This window comes from Hordeum vulgare, chromosome 6H (genome assembly GCF_904849725.1).
Source record: "Hordeum vulgare subsp. vulgare chromosome 6H, MorexV3_pseudomolecules_assembly, whole genome shotgun sequence".
Taxonomy (NCBI): domain Eukaryota; kingdom Viridiplantae; phylum Streptophyta; class Magnoliopsida; order Poales; family Poaceae; genus Hordeum; species Hordeum vulgare.
Window position 1 is genome coordinate 69,731,585 of NC_058523.1, and position 7,345 is coordinate 69,738,929.

The following is a 7,345-nucleotide window of genomic DNA, read 5'->3' on the forward strand; positions in this document are numbered from 1 at the left end:
GTCAGTTTCTCCAACTTTAGTTGAATCGGATTTGACTGAGGAGGTCCTTGGATGAGGTTAAATAGCAACTCATATATCTCCGTTGTGGTGTTTGCGTAAGTAAGATGCGATCCTACTAGATACCCATGGTCACCATGTAAAACATGCAACAACAAAATTAGAGGACGTCTAACTTATTTTTGCAGGGTATGCTTGTGATGTGATATGGCAAACAATGTGATGTTATATATTAGATGTATGATATGATCATGTTGTAATAGATAATATCGACTTGCACGTCGATGGTACGGCAACCGGCAGGAGCCATAGGGTTGTCTTTATAACTAACGTTTGTGCTTGCAGATGCGTTTACTATTTTGCTAGGATGTAGCTTTAGTAGTAATAGCATGAGTAGCACGACAACCCCGATGGCGACACGTTGATGGAGATCATGGTGTGGCGCCGGTGACAAGAAGATCGTGCCGGTGCTTTGGTGATGGAGATCAAGGAGCACGTAATGATGGCCATATCATGTCACTTATGAATTGCATGTGATGTTAATCCTTTTATGCACCTTATTTTGCTTAGAACGACGGTAGCATTATGAGGTGATCTCTCACTAAAATTTCAAGACGAAATTGTGTTCTCACCGACTGTGCACCGTTGCTACAGTTCGTCGTTTCGAGACACCACGTGATGATCGGGTGTGATAGACTCAACGTTCACATACAACGGGTGCAAAACAGTTGCGCACGCGGAACACTCGGGTTAAGCTTGACGAGCCTAGCATGTGCAGACATGGCCTCGGAACACATGAGACCGAAAGGTCGATCATGAATCATATAGATGATATGATTAGCATGGGGATGCTTACCACTGAAACTATGCTCAACTCACGTGATGATCGGACTTGAGCTAGTGTAAGTGGATCATGAACCACTCAAATGACTAGAGAGATGTACTTTTTGAGTGGGAGTTTAGCGAGTAATTTGATTAAGTTAAACTCTAATTATCTTGAACATAGTCTAAGTCCACTTTGAAAATATTTGTGTTGTAGATCATGGCTCACGCGATAGTCACCCTGAATTTTAATACGTTCCTAGAGAAAGCTAAGTTGAAAGATGATGGAAGCAACTTTGTAGACTGGGCTCGTAATCTTAAGCTAATCTTACAAGCTGGGAAGAAGGATTATGTCCTTAATGCTGCGCTAGGAGATGAACCACCCGCTACGGCTGATCAGGATGTTAAGAACGCTTGGTTAGCACGTAAGGAGGACTACTCAGTAGTTCAATGTGCAGTCTTGTATGGCTTAGAACCGGGACTTCAACGTCGCTTTGAGCGTCATGGAGCATTTGAGATGTTCCAAGAGTTGAAGTTTATCTTTCAGAAGAACGCCCGGATCGAGAGGTACACTACAAGAAATCTGCTAATCCATGACGGATTTAATGTGTCACACCTCGGTGCAAAACCGTCATATATTGGTGTCGATGAGGAATTCGAAATCCGTCATGTATATCGCGTCATAATTTAATCATCGTGCAAACCATGACGGAAATCTAAAACCATCACCGATTTTGTCAAAATCATGACGGCTCGGCCGTCACAGTTGACATTATGATAACACCGTTACCATGTCGGACACATCATCACCTGACATGGCATGCAACATGCATCCGACGTGGCGGCCTATGTGATAATCAGCCCAATTCTATTTTAACCCATATATTAATGGGCCAATAAGGATTTCAGCCCATTAAATTCAATTATTGGCCATCTTGTGTTAAGCCTAGTTATGTTTACACTCCATTAGGACCCGTACACCTTTTGCCCATACGGTTTAATACGTACCAGTAGACCACTATTTTTTGCTAAAAAAAAGTAGGCCACTATTTTGTGTAAGTAACACATTTTGATACGATGCATTCTTTAACATTTCTGTTAATATCTAATAGAAGACAAATTACAGAAACAAACATTACAACCAGGAACATAAGCCAAATGGATCCCTGTAAAGATAAAAAGAAATTACAAGCAAGCCCCAAACACCCCCAGACATGGCCGCTCGTCCGCTCCAACACTATGATGCTTGTTGCAGGTCCACCACAACCCATCTTCCATAGTGCACGACTCAACTCTGGTCACCTCGATGGCAATTTTTATAGTATCCAAATATCATAGGGGAACATGGTCATCCAGATTTGCGATGCAACAACATACCAGTAGCCTACAAAAAATGGTCCTTTAGAATCCAATAACACCAAATTATAATCATCACTAGTGATCATAATTTAAACAGAGTAGTGTACACATAAAAGAGTTGCATATAAGTATTTTTACTAAAGTTAGGGCGACATAACTGATATGTAGTGAAACACAGATATGGTTGTGTCAAGCACAAAAATAAAATTACGTTAGAATTTGTTCACTAAAGTATGTCTACGAACAGTTTTGTGATTTACCATTTACTTTCTCACAATGGCATATTATGGTTATTCACAAATGAAAAGGAACCACAAATTCTGTGGAAACACCTTACAAATATTTATACACTACTCCCTCCGTTCCTAAATATAAGTCTTTGTAGAGATTTCACTAGTGGACTACATACGGATGTATATAGACATACTTTAGAGTGTACATTCAATCATTTTGCTTCGTATGTAGACACCTAGTGAAATCGCTTAAAAGACTTATATTTAGGATCGGATGGAGTACATAAGAATGTATCCATCCTTCTGGTTAATTATTTCCTTATTCCAAATCTCCTCTACAAATGATCTTTTTTCTACAGTGATATGGAAAAGCTACTGTATACTTACGGTCCCTCCTAGTAAGTGAATAATATACTAACATGTCAATAGGTAAGGTGTTCTTTCCTCCCTTTTCTAAGTATCACCTACCCTGAAGGAGATGCTCAAATAGACGGAAGTTATAATCCACATGTATGGTCTTAATTATCACATTCTAGCACAGAAAAAAACATCCGAAGAAAATATTCAGAATGTACAATCTGCATGTATCATGTATGAATATCACTGAACCAAGCACATATATGCAGCAAAGTATATACTCGTACATGGAAAATACCTACAGGACCAAATATAGCATATTTTCATATTGCCATCAGGGAACACATACTGGACACTTCCAAGCAGAATAAACTAAAAATAACAATCTAATAATTGATTTGATTTTTTAAACAACTTGTTTATATCTTATAGTTGACAGGTTTATGGCATAACTGTCTTGGTACTGCACATTTATAATATTCTTGAGGCAGTCATCTGAAAAAAGGAAACACTCTCTATTAATTTTGCTACTGCCTAGAAGTTGGCACACTGCCAAGACATTTACTCGAACCTCAAATGACACCCACAAACTAATCTGATACCAATTGCCTCATTTAGCGTACAAATGAAAAACAGTAAGGATCAGGAGTAGGCACCAACAGCTTGCAATACAATGTGTTTTTATGATGCATGTATCAGAGGCAGTAAGGATGAAAAACAATAAGGATCATAAAATAGCTACAGTAGAAGAGAAAGACATTTTGGAGGCCGAGCTACATGATCTCAGAATCACAACCCACTGTCTGGCCTTTGCTATGGGTGCGCCTGTGTCTTTCTTTGTTATATGCGATTAATCTATTTGATATACAAAGGTGCCATGTGCAGGTGTGCTCGCTATTGTTTTCAAACACGATAACCTTTTTGAATCACACGATGAACATTTTTAAGTGCACTTCAAACAATTGATATTTTTTAATACACGATGTTCTTTAACATGAGATGTACATTTTAATACATGACATACAATTTAAGAACAGTGAGCAATTTTTAAATACGTGATAAATGTTTTTTTTGAAAAATACAATGAAAATTTACAAATTACGCGACGAATATTTTTAAATAACATGATGAATAATTGTAAGACACAATTTAAATACACAAAAATTTCTGCAGTAGCTGGAAAGATGAATACAATGCATTTACTATGGTCCATAACGTGAGACTCGAACATGAAATTATTGCTGTTGGCATGTTTCACCACCGGGTGTGGTGGGCTGGCATAGTTCAGGTGGCATGAAACTGTTCACATAAGTGGATTACAAAGACCCCTGAAACGCTGGCAGGTGCGGTGGGCTGGCCTAGTTCAGGTGGCATGAAACTGTTCACATAAGTGGATTACAAAGACCCCTAAAACGCTGGCAGGTGCAACACCTGAGATACGCCTCTGCGTTAGATCCCAAGACAGCAGAACGAACCAGATCAAACTATAATTTAACTATATCCAAATACGCATTCAGTCATCACCATAAATGGGGCATTCCAAAACAATATTGCTATAGTGCAGTGTGGACTTCCAATTGAGGTGTGCCCTAAAGTTAATCAATCGGACGAACACACTAACAAGGTTCACCAGCAAGTAGTTGTACAACTACATCTCTCCCCGTCTCCGTCCCTTAGAACACATTAACAAGGTTCAGCAGCAAGTAGTTGTGCACTGCATCAGCGATTGAAGACAAGAAGTTAATCAATCAGACGAGTCAACAACACAGTCAGAACCCAAAGACAACATCCCGAATTCACGAACTGCAGGGAGAGCCGGGGAACAGGGCTGTACCGGCCACGCCGTTAGGAGGGAGGCGATGGAGGTGCTAACAGCGAAGATGGCGTGGTGGCTCTCCAACACTTCCTGCATGCACGTACGCATCGGGGGTTTCAGACCAAATCACGAGAGGCGGGTCGAGGAGGATCAGGGATGGAGTTAATTTGATCTGGGTCGAGCGGGTAGCTAACCTTGGTGGAGAATAAGGTGTGGCAGACGATGGACTAGGAGGTGAACGCCTGCAGCCGTACATTGCACAGTGGCAGCAGCGTCCAGCCCGCGAGGAGGGCAATTCGCTTCCTTGTCGCCTCTATGAGTGTGCGACGGAGGGGAAGCAGCAGTCCCTACCACAGCGTGACCGGCGAGGGACGACGACGTGAGAGGGGTGGTGGTGGTGGTTGGCGTCCCTGGTTGAGGCTGGGGACTTGCGAACAGATCCGGGAAGGATACCCCGGCGACAAGATCCACGAGCAGATGGACGGGGAGGAGAGGATGGGCATGTCGGCATGGATCTGGTGAGAGGCGCGTGGGGAAGCAGCTGAGATCTATGGTGCCTCGATCCGAAATCGGGGGATTAGTTTTGGGATCGAACAGTAGGCGGCTCAGGGGAGGATCACGGGTGGATGAAGAGAGAAGAAAGAGAGGGGAGAGTGTGCCTACCGTTGGATCTAGGAGGGATGGACGGTGCTTGTGCGTGATCCGCGAGGGGGTCATATCAACCAATCAGAAAGCACCTTTGACAGCATGGAGGATATAAGGACGCACTACACATCAGCAAGGAACGTCGGTGACGGTCCGACTAGGCCCAGCTAGTAGATCCATGACGGCGTTCATGACGGTACCTCCATTTCTGTCATAAAGGGAGTGACGTTTTGCGTCCGTTCGCACGATGCTCGATTGTAACAGTTTTCATGAGGGTTTTCTAAAATGTCACCATAAATCCGTCATGGATTAACAGGTTTCTTGTAGTGGTATGAGACCTCCGACAAATTCTATGCTTGCAAGATGGAGGAGAACTCGTCTGTCAGTGAACATGTGCTCAAAATGTCTGGGTACTCAAACCGTCTAGCTGAGCTGGTGATTGAACTCCCGCAAGAAGCTATCACTGACAGAATTCTTCAATCACTGCCGCCAAGCTATAAAGGCTTTGTGTTGAACTACAACATGCAAGGGATGAACAAGTCTCCCGGCGAGTTGTTTGCGATGCTGAAAGTCGCAGAGTCTGAACTCCGTAAAGAGCATCAAGTGTTGATGGTGAATAAGACCACTAGTTTCAAGAGAAACGGCAAAGGCAAGAAGGGTAATTCAAAGAAGAGCGGCAAGCCTGTTGCCAATCCGACGAAGAAACCCAAAGCTGGACCTAAGCCTGAAACAGAGTGTTACTATTGCAAGGGTATGGGTCACTGGAAGCGCAATTGCCCCAAATATCTGGCTGATAAGAAGGCGGCCAAAGAAAAATCAGGTATATTTGATATACATGTTATTGATGTGCACTTAACCGGCTCTCGTAGTAGTGCTTGGGTATTCGATACCGGTTCTGTTGCTCATATTTGCAACTCGAAACAGGAACTGCGGAATAGACGAAGGCTGGCGAAAGATGAAGTGACGATGCGCGTAGGAAATGGTTCCAAGGTTGATGCAATCGCCGTCGACACAGTTTCACTTAAGTTACCATCAGGATTAGTTATGAACTTCAATCATTGTTATTTAGTGCCTGCGTTGAGCATGAACATTATATCTGGATCTTGTTTATTGCGAGACGGTTACTCTTTTAAGTCAGAGAATAATGGTTGTTCTATTTCTATGAGTAACATCTTTTATGGTCATGCACCCAATGTGAGAGGATTGTTCATATTGAATCTTGATAGTGATACACACATACATAACATTGAGACCAAAAGAGTTAGAGTTAACAATGATAGCGCCATATTTTTGTGGCACTGCCGCTTAGGTCATATTGGTGTAAAGCGCATGAAGAAACTCCATGTCGATGGACTTTTGGAGTCACTTGACTTTGATTCACTTGACACGTGCGAACCATGCCTCATGGGCAAGATGACTAAAACCCCGTTCTCCGGAACAATGGAGCGTGCAAGTGATTTGTTGGAAATCATACATACGATGAGCGTAGAGGCACGCGGCGGATATCGTTATTTTCTCACCTTCACTGACGATTTGAGTAGATATGGTTATGTCTACTTAATGAAGCACAAGTCTGAAACATTTGAAAAGTTCAAGCAATTTCAGAGTGAAGTTGAAAATCATCGTAACAAGAAGATCAAGTTCCTACGGTCTGATCGTGGGGGTGAATATCTGAGTTTTGAGTTTGGTGCTCACTTAAGACAATGTGGAATTGTTTCACAGTTGACACCGCCTGGAACACCACAGCGTAATGGTGTGTCCGAACGTCGTAATCGTACTTTATTAGAGATGGTGCGATCTATGATGTCTCTTACCTATTTGCCATTATCATTTTGGGGTTATGCATTAGAAATAGCTGCATTCACTTTAAATAGGGCACCATCAAAATCCGTTGAGACGACACCATACGAACTGTGGTATGGCAAAAGGCCAAAGTTGTCGTTTCTTAAAGTTTGGGGATGTGATGCTTATGTCAAAAAGCTTCAGCCTGAAAAGCTGGAACCCAAAGCGGAAAAGTGCATCTTCATAGGTTACCCAAAAGGGACAGTTGGGTATACCTTTTATCTCAAATCCGAGGGCAAAGTGTTTGTTGCTAAAAACGGAGCTTTTCTCGAGA

The 7,345-nt window shown here is 42.4% G+C and overlaps 1 long non-coding RNA gene across 2 annotated transcripts; it reads right to left on the reverse strand.

Moving 5' to 3' along the window:
• Positions 1–1,866: 1,866 nt before the first annotated feature.
• Positions 1,867–5,257, reverse strand: LOC123402386. Of its 2 annotated transcripts, XR_006611270.1 has the most exons (4): positions 4,779–5,257; positions 4,603–4,674; positions 4,390–4,482; positions 1,867–2,203 (listed from the first exon to the last, which is right to left on the reverse strand). It is a non-coding gene; the product is annotated as an uncharacterized LOC123402386 (long non-coding RNA). The 2 variants fall into 2 exon arrangements; XR_006611269.1 differs by lacking the exon at positions 1,867–2,203 and having other exon boundaries at positions 2,605–4,482; positions 4,779–5,254.
• Between the last annotated feature and the right edge of the window lie 2,088 nt (positions 5,258–7,345).